Below are 16789 nucleotides of genomic sequence, written 5' to 3'. Positions count from 1 at the left end.
TAAAAGACTGATACGTTGGTAGAGATTTTTCACATATTAAATGTATCTTGTATGAAAACAAATTCTTATATTAAAATTTAATTTTTAAATTGGTGAATAAATTTTTGGACTGTTAAAATGAAAAATATCCTATGGTCATGCTAGAGCATACAGGAGTCCACCGGTTAGAAGACTTAGCTTTTTTAACCAATATCACCTTGGGGGGAGCATATTCATCACACCTGGATGTATTTATTGTATATCCATATGTTGTCCATTTAATTTTTCAAGTCATTTTAGGTAATTGGCACAAAAATGAAACATTTCCAAATCTTAGGCAGACAACATTATATGAAATAGTAGTGATCCAATGTCCACCATTAAAAACGTTCTAAGGCCCACTGTAATGTTTATATCCCACCGAACCTGTTGTTAAGGTCACACATGGCATAACACAAATATCAATTGCATCCAAAACTTTTATAAGCCTCGAAAAAGTTTTTAATGGCCAGAATTCAATCATTGCTGAGAATTGGAATTACTTTATTTTTTGAGCCATGTCCTAAGCATGAGTTTGGCAAGATTAATAGGCAGCGTGCATATACAACACATACATCTAGGTGAGCCCACAGTCACGGCCCAGCCAAACTCAGTGTTATTAAAGCCCCCTAACAATCCGGGCACACTGATTTAGAATCAGTGGGCTCCATAATTTAGTCAGTTTAATTTAATATTTTCCAAGTACAAGGTATCCAAGTGCCTGCGTATCAAGGGTCCCACTCTGCTAGTGTATCAATAACTCCGGCGCGGATTTCCTGCGCAAGCCTTTCCCAGTAAGCTCCTCTGCAAGGATTATGGGTGGGGCCTACTGCAACTTATGTGAGAAATCCATTACGTCCATCCATTTTGAGAGATCAATTTAGAACGTTCGATCGAAAATTAGGTGGATAAAAAACTCAAGTGTGTCACACGAGAGGGAACATCGAAAAAAGAAATTCCTACCATTGAGACCTTCTTAGGCTCCACCTTGGTGTTTATATACTATTCAAACCGTTTATAAAGTCATTCCTAATGGGATGAAGTCAAAACATAAAAAATATAGCCTGATGCAAAAACTTTAGGGAAATGAGAATGCTTCAGCGGTTCTTTTTGAATTCCCACTGTTTCCTCATTTGAGTGTTGGATATACTTAATTTTCAGTTGTAAATCCTAAATTGAGCTCCAAATTCGGATGAACGGAATGGATTTCTCAAAAACATCAAGATGCCCCACCTACCATACTTGCGCAGGAACTTCTGCGAAAGGCTTTAGCGGGAAATCCGCGTCGCGGATTGCGTACTACCCCCGCCCGAACCAAGCTCCGAACGGGCAGGTCATTGGCCGGCCCACCAAGATGTATCTTTACATCTAAGTTGTCTATGTCTTTTTTAAGATTATTTTAAGGCATCAAAACAAAAATTATGCAGATCCAACGTTCAAATAAACCACACCACAGATGACTCTTGCATTTAATGCTTCATGTATTTTAACGCAACCAAGCTTATTATTTGATGTGGTCCACTTGATCGTTAGATCTTCCTCATTTTTGTCTTAATGCTTTAAAATAATCCAAGAAAAGGGATTAACGGCTCGGATGTACAGAAACATCACGTTCCTCCCGCCCACAGACCTGCCCGGGTAGTACCCAATCCGCGTAAAAAGATAAAACGCGTACCACTTTAATTCTAACGCGTGGCATTTACGTTCAATGGGGGTGGGAAGGGATTAGGTACCACCCCCGCCTGTTCCGGGACAGGGAGAGGCTCCGAGGGCCAATGACGGACCACCTTAATTTATGAGTTTTATCTACACCGTCCATCTATATTTTCATATCATTTTAGATGGAAAAACCAAAAATAAGAAAAATCTAAGGCTCAAGTGGACCAAACCATAGGAAACAGCGTTACTAAGGACTCTTACCATTGAAACCTTCTTAGGATCTATTATGTCAATTATTTTCCATCAAACCCGTTAATATGGTAATATACATTTGGATGAAGCTAAAAACAAATATTGTCTTGATCCAAAACCTTGATGGTCCCTAGGAAATTTTCAACGGTAGGAATTTAATTCACACTGTGTGGTCCATTGGGAAATTGGACATTCGTTATTTTTGGCTTCATAATCTAGAATGATAGGGAAATATGAATCTACAGTGTGGATAAAACTTATAAATCACGATGCCCCCTCATTGGCAATCGGAGCCTCTGCCTGTCCCGGGCTCTGAACAGGCGGGGGTAGAACCTAATCCGCGCCCGAGTGGTTTACCAGACGAAAAAAATTAAAATAAAAAAGAGGAATGCCATCCGTCTGATCTGAAACAGACGGTAAAAATACATGTGAGGGTCAATGGTCCATATACAACAAAGAAACTCCCATCTACGGAATAGCACGGAACATCTGATCGAGATGATCGTCACACCATGTGGATCATCTATCATAGGGCCCACCAGGTGGATGACTTCACGTGTACCCATTGCACAGCCAATGGTCCATCAGTTGTAGAATTTGGATTTACCTCCCCAGGAGCTAATCTGCCAGGCACGGCATTTTCCGTTCGTCCCGTCATTAGACGTGGAATGCATACGTACACTGTTAGTAGCAAGAGTGCTACTAAACTGTGCTTTGTGGGCCCTACAATAATGTATATCGTTTATCCAAGCCGTCCATTCATTTTGAATAACTATTTTATGGCTTGAGCCTAAGAATTAGGAATATTTGAGTCTTAAGTGGACCACACCATAAGAAAAGGGTGGAAATTCAATGCTTACCATTAAAAAATTCCTAGGGCCCACTTTAAGGTTTATTTGCCATCCAACCTTTTGTTTAGATCACGAAGACCTTGATGAAGGTAACACTATAATATCAGTGTATTCAAAAACTTCTTTAGCCTTCGGGAAGTTTTTAACCATGGGCGTTCAATCACCACTATTTTATATGGTGTGGTTCACCTGAGATCCCTATCCCCCTCATATAGGGCACATATATCACGGTGGGGCCCACATAGCACAAACGATTCGCTACTGGCAGTGTTAGTACGCAATCCACAAGTACACTGGATTGATGGAACAGTTGAGAAATGGTTTTTTCATGTTTTTTAAGTTCTACAGATTCTAACCATTGGTGGTCAAATTAGAATGGTTCCATGTCAAGTGCCTGTTTGATATTTGATAGAATTAAAAGTTTAATCTTACATTGTCTACTTAGATTAAGCTTTCTTAGAATCCATGGTATTAGGTGGTATGGAATTGCATTTGCTGGCATGTAAATTTCAATTTTCATTTGGAAATGATGGATGAGATTGGATTAACTTAGGTATTGTATCATGCAGTGGAACAATAAATCTTGTGAGACTCTTAGTTGTTCCGCATAGTCTATATATATATGTGTGTGTGTGTGTGTGCGCGCGCGCCCCTTTTACGCATGACATTCAAGTTGCACAGAGTGCAGGTGACCAACATTAGTTGCGAAATTTGATTCATTAATTACAATTCATTAGCCCACCAAACATAGATTCATTTAATACATCCTTTTCTTTAAAGGAAGAACTTAATCTAACGGTGGGATTAAATGATCAAAATACCATAGTATTTCTATACATGCAATCAATGTATAATAGTATTATTAATTCCATCTAATGTAATTTGATACAATTTAATCTCATGTTTGAAATAAGTCCTTCCAAATTGCTTAGTATTTTGTATTTGAGGAAATTTAAGAGGATTTAATGCAATTCATGTACTTAGATGAAATCAAATGTATTGAAATACACCGTTTTTATTTTTTTTCATTTTTTGCACTCCTAATTCTTGTATTTTTGTTGCGATTGAGTGTAGGAAAGAGAGACAGGTGTAGCACAAGTGTCCTCAGGAAGTGCTACCTCAAAACAATTTTGTTATGATTGAGTGGAGGAAAGAGAGATGTAGTAAAAATATCCTCAGGAAGTGCTGCCTCAAAACAATTCAATTAGTTGCTTGTTTGTCATCCTCACATTTGTGGCCCACCTTAGGCTCAAATTTTCCTTATTTTTTTGCCATCAATAATGAATAAAAATCACACTAATCAAATCATCCTAACCTTAACTCTCATAATGATCAATTAATGGTTCACATCCAATAAGAAAAAAAATGCTCAATGATTAGACGGCTAAGATTGTCTGATCAAAGCGAGTTTGGCCCCAAAGGATAGTCTGGATGACCATACACCTATACCCGTGCCAAGAACCCTCCTTGGGAAATTTTGTACGAACTTGAAGGGCATTTGAGGAGCTGACTTTTATTTAAAACTAGCTTCGTCATCGATCCACCAACAACTACCTAGCTTTATAGCTTTTTGAGACTTCCTTTGGAACATTAACGGCCAGCATTCATTTCTCCTTTCTTTCTCTACCTTCTGTTTACTCATTGCCCATTGGGCACTGTCTGCATTGGGATCCGAAGATAAGGTACTTGATTTTATGATTTATGTGATGTGGGCCTCAAGTTTTCGTACACTGTCTTTCAATGGAGTGGATTAGGTGCCGCCCTTGCCGCACCTAACACGGTGCGGCCTTGACTGTGAGGCCTTCCTTTGTGTATGTATTGTATATCCACGCTGTCCATCCGTTTTTCTAGATCATTTTAAGGCAGTAGCCCAAAACATGAAATAGATCTAAATCTTAGGTGGACCACACCACATGAAAAAGCAGTGATCATCCATTAAAAACATTTTATGAGCCACAAAAGTTTCGGATCAAGCTGATATTTGTTTTTTTTCCCTTCACTCTGGTCTTTGTGACCTTATAAACAGCTTGGATGGAAAATAAAGATTATGTTGGGACCTAGAAATTTTTAGTGGTGGCTATTTAATCATCACTGTTTCCTATGGTATGGTCCACCTGAGCTTTGGATCTGCTTTTCTAACGCCCTAAAATGATCTGGAAAAATGGATGGACGGCTTGGATATACAGTAAATAAATCAAGGAGGGTTATATGGTCAGGGCCGCACCGTATTGGGTTAGGGCAGGGGAACACCTAATCCGCTCCCTTTTTTCAACCGTAACAGGTGGGGCGATGGTTCATTAATACAATCGCCCGGCCTCGCCCAACAAGACTTACCCTGATCTCGTGGACCACCTTGATGTAGGTGTGGTATATCTACGCCATCCATCTATTTTCCTCCCTCATTTTACGGCATGAGCCAAAAAATGAAGTAGATACGAATCTCAGGTGGACCACACTACAGGAAACAGTGGTGATTGATCACCCACCATTAAAAAATTCTTAGGGCCTGTTGATTTTACATCCAACCTGTTGATTAGGTCACATGGACCTGGATGGAACGTAAAAAATAAATATAATCTTGATACATAACCTTTGTGGTTCACAAAAAGCTTTTTATGGTGTGCGTTCAATCGCAACTGTTTCCTGTAGTGTGGTCCACCTGATATTTAGATCTGATTCATTTTCGGTGTCATGTCCTAAAATAATCTAGAAAAACGGATAGATGGCGTGGGTATACTATGCATATAATCAAGGTGGGCCCGCGGCTAGGGCTGCACCTTGTTGAGTAAGGCCTGACCGCACCTAATCCGCTAGCTCCCTCACTAATCCAGACCTTTGGTTTGTTGGGTCCCACGTGGATGATCTACACTTCAAAGTTTTCATGAATAGGTGTTCTACAGATGGATGGTTGAGAAAAAAATACAAATGTCCACCTTCAGCTGAAAAGGATCCTTACATCTTTGGTTGGGATCTTCAATTCCTGAGGAATTTGAGTTATTCTCCATCCATGGTGAGTTTCAACAGATCAATGGCCCAGATTAAACATAGGACATGCTTTGTTATCCATGGGACTTCAAATGATGCAAGGAGAAGAAAGAGGAGAGTTAGCAGACTCGTCTGAGTTGACTCAGACTCAGTTAGACAGATCCTGTTCAACGTCACAAGTCACCTTAACTCAGCTGAGTCACCACTCGACTCAAGACCTATCTAGTGGGCCCGAGTTTGATTGGTCCATCATCCAAAAGGATCTGATACGTTCCATCTGGGAATTCGGTTGGAAAATTCGGTGGCCTTTCAATTCATTATGGCATCCTTCCTAACTACCTTCTCAAAGATGATAACTACAAATTCATTTGCAAATCAGACCTTTATTTATTATTTCCGTCTGGAATCCACATCCAACTGTCCAAATCATGTGGAAGGTTGGTTGGGTGGGTCCCATTTCCTCTAAGTATGATGTCCATCTTGTGGGGCCCACTTTGGAACGGACCGGTATGGCCATAATGTTACAATTCTTCAACTTGGTATACATGGATTCGCTTAGGAAGATGTTTCTGCAGCTACGATCACACACGCTTGTGTGAAAACACACGTGTGCATACTCAAATAAGCTTTAAAAAATGCATCCTACGTGGCAACTGTCTTCAAGCTTTTTCTCATTTTTGCTCTTTTTTTAAAAAATGTTTTGTCGCCGCTTTTTTTTATCTTTTTGAAGGAGTAATCTCTTTCCTCTCTTTAAGAGACGTGTGGGTAAGGTAAGAGCATCGAGTTTACAAAGCCTATTGGACCATTGAAAAGATGGGCCCGGGCATGGGCTGCAACTTGGGTTCGTGTCAACCTGTGACTTAAACCTGATTGACCCAATCCAAGTTCAGGTCTGGCTGTTAAGGTCCTGGTTCAGTGGATATTTTGATCGGGTCTGATCAAGAGGTGGGTGGAGCTAGCACAGAGGAATTTGTGTTGGAACTTGGGTGGAAGTGGAACTCAGGTTGGGTTGTGGGTTGAGGTTAGGTTGGGTATGGATTGACATATGAGTCTGACCCATTCTGCCCAAGTTGCACCCCTCATCAGTATGGCATTTGTATGAGATTATAGCTATATGACGTCCAATCTTGATTTTGGATGCAGATTGCATGCTGCACTATCATTGCTAAGGCAGTGTTTTGTGTGCCCCATAACGATGTATGTGTTTTATCCATGCTCTCTATTTGTTTTTCTAGTTAATTTTAGGGTATTAGTTAAAAATGAGGTGCATCAAGTTCTCGGGTAGACCATATACATGAAATGGTTGATATCAAACACCCTCTATTAAAAACTTTTTGGAGGCCATATAAATTTTTGATCAAGCTGATATTTGTGTTTTCTCTTCATCATTTTGTGTGACCTTGTCAACAGGTTAGATAGCAAATAAACATTTCAATGAGCCCTTTGAAAGTTTCTAATGGTAGGCAGTCAATCACTACTATTTCCTATGGTGTGACCCACTTGAGATTCGGAGCAGCCTATTTTTTTTAGCTCATATCCTAAAATGAGCTCATGAATTGAATGGACTATGGATAAAACACATACATTATAGTAGGGCCCACATACATTATTGTAGGGCCTACAGAGCGTCCTAGTAGCCACTCGCAGCTGGCAATGTCAGCATGAATTATGGGACGCTTGATTTTTGGGCAAGTGCATGTTAAGGGCCTGTTTGGATACCATCAAATAAATTACTTTTTCTACTAATAGCAGTAAATAAATAACTTAAGTTTGTTTTATGATTAGTTATAAGTAACTTTTTTAGTTAAAAGCATATAATCATTTTAGTTTTAAAAAATTAGCTTTTTTATTGTTCATAAGTTGCGAGAGAGAGGCATAAGAGAGACGAAAGAGAGGAGAAGCTAACAAGTAGTTCCAACCAGTTCTAACCATCTAAAGGCTTTTCTTCGTTTCAAAGAAAATTCTCTTCCCCTAACTTAACCCATAAACTTTTATGTGTTGAAAATTATACAGATTAATGTACTTCTGTATAATATGGAAACTGAAAAGTGCAAAATTAATCAGAAATCAGGACAGGCTGAAGCACGTCTGAAACGCTGTCCTTAAAGCGTTATTTGCCCCTACTCAAGTGAATTGAGTATGCTGTTAGGTTACAGGCAAATAGCTTCTAGGATATGACGAGCCTGGTGTGAGTCTGCGTTCAGCAAACACGAAGGCCCACCAAATGGAACTCAATTACACGCTTTCTGGCAGTATTACAATATAAAGGAAAATTCCCAAAAGAATAAGAAAGAAGAGAAAAACTTCTGCACTGGTCAGTTCAAATCTTCAGCTACTGGTTCAGTTGAACCGTTCTAGACCACACCGCTGGTCTGTTCTTCAAGCTAAGGTTTAAGCCTTGCTATGTTGCTAGAAAACACTAGAATATTTGAGTGGAGAGGGGCTGACAATCTCAGTTCGTATGGGTTTGCTGGAGTGAGTTTAGATGGATAGGAAACCCATCCAGGTCCTCCTTTTATAGACTAGGATAGCTAGGGGGTTATGGTCCAGAGACTTAAATTCCATTAAGCCATTTCTAGCTGTTGGAAAACTAGCCGTTTTATGGCCGTTTTTTGACTGTTGTGCATGGACCATCAAGTTGCTGCATGCTGACTGTTGTGAGACAACAGCAAGCCGTTTTCTAGCTGTTGGGCTAGTCATGCAGCAGTTATAGCTGGACCCTGCACTAATGGCTCAGCTATTACAATTTCTGCTGTAACAGCTCTTTTCAATCCCTCTATTTATACTGAGAGATTTCTCTCTTAGTCCTTTAGTCTCTCTACTAACCAGCCACCCGCCATAGCCACTTAGTCGCACCACGACTCGCACACGTCTCGCTCCGGTTCGCTCAAGGTCGCGAAGGAGCGACCCTCTGCGACACGATGCGGACGTGCGAAGTGCAAAGTGCGCCACTAGCACCTCTACAACCACACTGCCTCACATGCCCACGCCCTCGCACCGAGCCCGAGCCCGTGCCCGTGACCGAGACCGAGACCGAGTCCGAGTCCGAGATCGAGACCAAGCCCGAGCTCGTGCCCGTGCCCGTGCCCGTGCTTTTTCTTATAACATTTTCTCTATCTCCTTCTACAAGATGAAAAATGACACGTTGTGAGTCTATATAGTCATCTCCAAGACTCTTCTCTATTCTTGTTCTTTGACTCCTACGAGGCTCAATAGGAGCTTCCACTATCTGTGGAGCTGTGCTATCTGGTTCTCTATTAGGAGTTTGGATTTCATTATCCTTTGACTCCAAGGATAGTGAGTTCTCAAAGAATTCCACATCTCTTGATTCTATTATTGTATTAGACTCTATGTCTAGAAGTCTATAAGCTTTACTATTTTGTACATACCCTACGAAGGCGCACTTAATAGCTCTTGGTCCTAATTTAGTTCTTTTTGGATCAGGGGTTCTGCAATATGCAAGACACCCTCACACTTTTAGATATCCTAGGTTAGATTTTCTACCTCTCCATGTTTCATATGGAGATATTTTATATTTTTTAGACGGAATTCTGTTTATTATATGGCATGCTGCAAGCAGTGCCTCTCCCCATAGACTTAGTGGCAACTTTGCTCTTATCAGTATTGAGTTGACCATTTCTACTAATGTTCTATTCTTTCTTTCAGCAATTTCGTTTTATTGAGGTGTATATGGCGCTGTACATTGATGTATCAGTCCATGTTCTTCACAGAAGTTATCGAATTTATTGGAGAAGTATTCTCCTCCTCTATCGTTACGGAGAATTTTTATTTTCTTATTCAGTTAATTCTCCACTTCTGTTTTATATATTTTAAACATGCTTAATGCTTCATCTTTACTTTTTAATAGGTACACATACACATATCTAGAGCAATCATCTATAAAGGTTATGAAGTACCGTTTACCTCCACAAGTAAGAATGCTGTTTAACTCACAGATGTCACTGTGCACAAGATCCAATATTAGAGACGATCTTTCAACACTTGGAAAAGGTTTCTTTGTCATTTTGGATCTTATGCACACTTCACATTTTTTGATTTCATTATCTGTCTATGAGATTAAACCATTCTTAGCCATGAACTTCAACGTACTATACCTTATATGGGACTATTCCAAAAAGGTTTTTCTCTTCTCTTTTCCATGTGGGACTATTCCAAAAACCCGTAGAAAAGTGTTTTTTTTTAAAAATAACTTTTTATATTATATTATATTTTATTATTAAAATATTTTTATTAAAATCAATATTTTTGCAACAATATGAGAGAGTGGAGTAAGCCATGATTGACTTGCGATCGCAATAACAAAATGTTTTTCTTTTGTTTGCCCTAATGACTAAAGCCAAACATACTTATTTTCTTACTAAGTAAAAAAACTAAGATAATTTATTTTTGGCATGAGTATGAGCAACTTACTATCCCAACCGGACCTAAAGGACAACGACGCTAAACTACTTTGTTACACAAACGTCCAATGATCCATGTGCACCCATGCATCTTACAGCCCTTTTTAGTTGGACAGGTCAAACCACCATGTCATACGTGATGTGACTCCAAAATTTGAACAGTCGGCGTGAAGAGGCACCTCATGAAACTCCCTGGGCTCAATTTTTACTTTGATCCAAAACTTTGGTGGGACATGAAAAATGAAAATAGTTTCCTCTCTTGATTTGCATTTCTCTTTACTATGGCCCGCCAGAATTTTAGATCAAGGTAAAAATTTATAACTTTGGATTTCATGGGATTCTGCATGACATGGACCGTTTAGATTAGACAGCCATGACACGTGTGCAAAAGTGCGCACGTGCATAGGTGCGCAGGTGAGCAAGACTCTCTCTCTCTCTCTCTCTCTCTCTCTCTCTCTCTCTCTCTCTCTCTCTCTCTCTCTCTCTCTCTCTATATATATATATATATATATATATATATATATATATGGAAATGGTTCTATGCAGTTGAGCTCATAAGAACTTCCTGTGAGGTCGAGCCGTGTGAGCCCCCCGTGCATTTGATGAGTCCCCTTTAAATTATGAGATATCCCAAAAATCAGTTGTATATGAAAATCAGGTGGGCAATACCATCTAAAATCATGTGAAGACATGCCTAAAACATATAAAAGCACTTGTTGGGGCCCACCTAAAATTTGGATGCGTCTGAAACTTGGTCTGACCCCTCATCCAAGTGGAACACACATAATGGATGGGCTGGATTTTTGAACCATGTCTCAGTGGGCACAACAAATGATTATGGATGTTTTAATAGGAGGGTCACCCCTCTCAGCTTTTGTATGTGGTGTGGCCCACACAAGTCATGGATTGACTTAATTTTTAAGCCCAAGACCCACCATGGAATGGTGCAACTGACTTATGGGGTAGATGTTCGACACGCATCACGGTGGGGCCCACACAGCTCGACCTCATGGGAAGTTCCCATGAGCTCGACTGCATCTCTCTCTCGACTGCATCTCTCTCTCTCTCTCTCTCTCTCTCTCTCTCTCTCTCTCTCTATATATATATATATATATACACACACACACACACACATTTGGACCACCTATTTCTTGTCATCGACTTACATGAAATGCTGATCCCCATCATAATCCTACTTTGGATGGGCCACAATATCAAACATGATAATTCAATACTATAATTTATTAGTTGACAATGCAATAAATCCATCTCTCTTTTCTGGTAGAATGTGATATCAACAACATTAGGTTATATCACTTTATATCATTAGTGGTAATAAAAGGTGGATATCACTCTGGGCCCACTGCCTTTCTGGCCTTACCAACCCTGCAATCAATATGCTTTGTTATCAGGTTTTCCAACTACCTGGAACTTGGAAGTTATAACTCTCCTGTCATTACTCTCCTGTAATTCAATAATGCACGGGCCTAGAGTTTGTACAGTAATTGGGAGTCTTCAGTCCGTTCAACTGAACCATGGGGGCCATGGTTCGGTAATCCAAACCATTGATCTGATGGTCAACGGAGTGGATGGCCCGAACACACCAACGCCGTTGAATATTGGGCCTTTTTTTTTTTTTTGTTGAGCATGGCCTGATGCTATACCTTCTTTTTTGACCGTCTATTTGTTGTCCATGAATGGAATGGTTGGAAATTTTAGGGGCATGATCCCCCCAAGTGGGGCCCACTTGTACAAACTGAAAGATAGAATCGTATGGTACAAACTTTGTGTATGACATTGAATCATACCTAATTAGCTATTATGGCTACGTATCGTACGTTTCAATTTTTAAGGGTGAATTGCATAGAAAATTTAAACTTGAAGTAACATGAATGAAGGGTGGAATCCTTTGAAATGTCAACATGGATGGTGTAGATTCATCCATTACAAGTGGCATGTACGTGCCAAGATCAAGACCGTTCAAATTGTTGATCTTATTATTTATATGGAATAACGTAAAAATCACACAAAGCAATTGGTAATAACCATATGATTTTGTGTGTTGAATTTCAACCACTTGCTAGCTTACTTTGTAACCATTCATTTGATAACCTCCAATTGGATGGTTAGGATTGCTCTATCAATTAATGTAATTTTCAAGTTAAGCTCTATCCATAATGTGAGGTATAACTTGTATTGTCTGCATGTATACCTATGCATGCGGGCCACGTATAAGATGGATGTGTTACCATTCTCAGAAATGGTGAACACGTCCGAGTCAGGTCATTAGAATCCAAGACATCATGCAGAGAAGTCTAATATTTTTAACTGGATCTGACTTATACATGACCCAAGTTTTATGGGTTGGGTTTAGGTCTAAAATTCTAACCTAATTCTTAACTAAATTGGATCCATTCCAATTGGTAGAAAGATCTCTTCTCCACCGCATGCACGACAATCTTGAAAAACAAAAACAAAACAAAACAAAAATAAAAATCAAACCATAACATAAGAATATGCATAGTTTACATTCATTACACTGATGTGTTGAACATCAACACGGTAAAAACTTGATGGGTCCCCTTCAGGTTATGGGATATCCCAAAAATCAGCCGTATATGGAACTCAGGCGGGCCATACCATCTAGAACCATGTGAAGACGTGCCTAAAACATATAAAAGCACTTGGTGGGGCCTACCTGAGTATTGGATGTAGTTGAAACTTGATCTGACACCTTATCCAAGTGGGACACACACAATGAATGGGCTGGATTAATGAACCACTTCTAGGTGGGCACAATAAATGATTATGAATGTTTTAATGGGAGGGTAACCCCTCTCAACTGTCGTATGTGGTGTGGCCCACCCAAGTCATGGATTGACTTGATTTACAAGTCCGTGGCCCACCATGGAACGGTGCATCTGACAGATGGGGTAGACTTCGACACACATCACACACACATCACGATGGGGTCCACACATCTTGACATCAGGGGAAGTTCTATGAGGTTGACCTCATAGTACTATTTCCCATATATATATATATATAATTGGTTACATTAATGAGGATCAGGATCTTCCCATGTTGGAGATTTTTGTGCATTGATCACTCACACAAATAACAATAACATCAACCCTTTGATTAATGAATAGTGGGCCTCACTTGTACGAACTGAAAGCCTGAATAGCAGCATACAATCAATGTGCCTGACCATATTATAATACGGGAGAGGATTTGGTCAGGCCAGGGTGTTATTTGTGACATGGTGCCACTCCATTGGTCTGTTAGACGTTTGTCAGAGGGGCCCACCAACTATCAAAAGATTATCAGGTTGATCATGTTTCACAGTCCATGAAACGATGCCACATCATTCAATCATGTCTGGCGGGCCAATGAAATAATGCCACATCACAGTCTGATAGAACTTGGGCTGAATCCACTTCCAGCATTGGGATATGATTTTATGTGCCCCACAGGTACACAAAATGATCATTATTTTCCATTTTATCTGCGCCCTTCCCAAGACTGCTCCTTGGAATTTGTTGGGTATTTGTTCTTCATATAATGGGGGGACATAATTTTAGAACAGCTCATATTAAATACATTGAATGAGATAGCTCATCACTATCTTCAAATCATTGATTTTTTATTTTTACTATTTTATTTTATTATATAGACAGTGACCTACAAATTACCCATTGGTTCGATTTATTATTGGGCTTGGTTGTGATTAACACCAGCCACCAAACCTAGAAATCAAGCCCATGCTTAGCCCTCCAGCCAAGTTTAGAGGCCTAGAACTATAAGACTCAATGCGGAATAACGGATCATCTATGCAACAATTATAGAGATTATAAATTGAATAAATGAATTTTAAATGTATACTTAAAAGGCGTCAAAATGTTTAAATGTGGATTAATGAACCCTTCTGTAAATAGCCTTCCTGATGTAGAGGAGTCGCAGAGAGTTTCATGGCCTAGATGGATTAGAAAAGACCCCGTGGACGACAGAAGTAATCCAGACCGTCAAACATTAAATCGAGCGTGTCTCACAATATGGAATGAGTTATCTAACATAAAATATATGATTTTGGGGTAGGACAAGCTATTTTAGACACTCAAACCCGCTATGCCAGGTTGTGCAAGTTGGATTTGCGAAATATTATCAGATTGATGGTTGTTTCCCTATTTTAATTCCATTTTTACGATAAATATTAAGTATAAATAGTAAGTTTTAGTTTGATTATAACTCTTCATCTGTTGGGCACTCAACGTGAAAAGTGCTTAGAATAATTAGAAGAACAACTTGATGAAGCCAAATAAGACACTATTTTTGGCCGAAAACCTTGCGCACTGGTAGAAATCACGACAATCTATAAATAGTAAGTTGCAAATTCTAGGAGTTTTAGTTATAGTTTGATTTTAAAATTTCTTCCATTGCTTAATATTCTTATTTAAAGGGTTGTGAACTTGTTTATTTCATTCATTAATCAAATTACGAATTTTATAGAATTTATTTATAGTTTTCTTACTTTTTTCCTCGTGGATTCGAAAAGTCTCCGTGAGAAGTCCAAAAAAGCTCTATGGATTCGGAGTAGTGATCCTTTAAGGAAGATGGTGATCGACCTCATCACATTCATCCCTGCGTCACTTCCGCACTTCACACCCTTTCTAAAGACCTTTTTCAATGATATTAGAATTTTGGCTCATGTTGACAGCCCCACTTTTAGTCATAATTATATATTGCTACTTTTGTTTTTAACACACACCACATGATAACTCATACCATAACCTCAGCGTTGAAACTACAAGCTCTACCACTAAGCCTTGAGCAAAGACCATCGTACATTGCTACCTGTGCTGTATTCCATTTCAGTTTTTGACAATATGGGTTTTCGACTAATGGTTCCTATTACCATGCATTTGTAAAATATATAGCAAATCTGTAACTTAGATCTTAAAGTTTATTATTAGATCATGTACAGCTAATCCTAACTAATATTATATTAGAAATTTTCTTATTTTAAGGTTTAGATATCACATATATGTCATGGGTGGAAACCACAAGCATGGCTGGCTTCCATAACTGGGCCACTCGTGAATGGGCCATGGGTCAAAGACAATCAATGAGGCAATCACAACGGTAGATGTGATTATCACTCATCGACTGTAGATGAGTGATCATTTTATGAGCAAGGTTCTCTAGCCGCCCACCTGTGGGCCGGTCATCGGATGGCTAAGATGATTGGATTGCCATGATTTTTGGGACATGGCCCATCTGAGCATCTTTCGGTGTGTAGTTTGGGAATTACAAACTAAAACTTGTTTAGCACATGATCCGAGTTTGAATTGACAGTGAGAAGATTTTGGGCACTTTTAGAATGGATATGCCCATCTGGACCCTTCATATCTGGGGCCAAAAAGATCTTTCAGATTAACCGCACCATCTGAATTGAACAGAAAATGGGTGGAGGGTATTTTGTGAGAGCTCCCTCATCAACCGTGGGGACCATCACATCAACGGCCTGGATCATCAAACAGTGAGCCTATATGTAACAAGTTCTGCACTTGCTGAGTCTCAAGACCCTATAATCAAAGCTGGAAAATGGGCTAGGTTGGGTGCATTGAAATTTTGGATGGTGGGTGCCTGGTCTGAGCACTATTAGGAGTGGGCCATTTTCAACACTAGATGATCCTAAAGGTCCATTCTACTTTGATATAACTTTTATGTTTGGGCTTCTTATTTTAAAAGAAATCTATTTTTGGGCATTGAGTAGGTGGTAGCTATTGGAGAGGTTGGGTAGAAGAGAAATGATACAGTGGGCTATGTGTACGGAATCATTTCCTTGCACCTATTTGTATTTGGACTCAGTAGGTTTATGTATCATTTATCTGGGCCATCCATTAGATCTACTACACTCTTCAAAAGGTATCTTGAAAATTTTTATAATGAGTGGATTATCCAAACCATAAAGTTAGTATGATTAGCATCCATTGAAGCGTGTGCAACTGCCCGGTCTAGATCCGTGAGTGATCATTTGTTCATGAGCTGGTCAAGCTCTTACCCCACTTGATCACATAATCAGCAAAGACCCTAAGGGTACCAATAGGCAATGGAGATTCCCACCCCAAGGCTCCTCAGTCCCCTCTACGTTTGAGGACTCCTTAATCCCTGAGTTGTCTGGTGATCACAATATATTTCTCATGATGCATGATCAGGCCATCAATTTTTTTACTATTCATATGAAATGCTTTTTTAGAAAAACAATTTCAAAACTTAAGGTGATGTGTTCTAAAATCATATTAAAAAAATGAAGAGTTACTCATAAAATATCGTTATTCCAAATATGCATGCATGAGGTGAAATATAAGGTATAAAGCAATAAAAATATTAAAAATTAAAAAAAATAAAAATAAAATACCCTATGTGAGTCTAACTTACCTGACATGCCATCTCAATTTTGGGGTAGGTCCAATCTTTTCCTCTTTCCGGAATCCTTGTTTTATTTCTTTAGTTTGGGTTTACCTTAGGTGATTTCTCTTCTTGGCTAATTTATCTTTTTCTATCATTTTCTAAACTACTTGGTCTACTTAATTGATTATT

The sequence above is a fragment of the Magnolia sinica genome, chromosome 14 (assembly GCF_029962835.1).
Source record: "Magnolia sinica isolate HGM2019 chromosome 14, MsV1, whole genome shotgun sequence".
NCBI classification, from domain to species: Eukaryota; Viridiplantae; Streptophyta; class Magnoliopsida; order Magnoliales; family Magnoliaceae; genus Magnolia; species Magnolia sinica.
The sequence above is the reverse complement of the archived record's forward strand: the minus strand, read 5'-3'. Positions refer to the sequence as shown.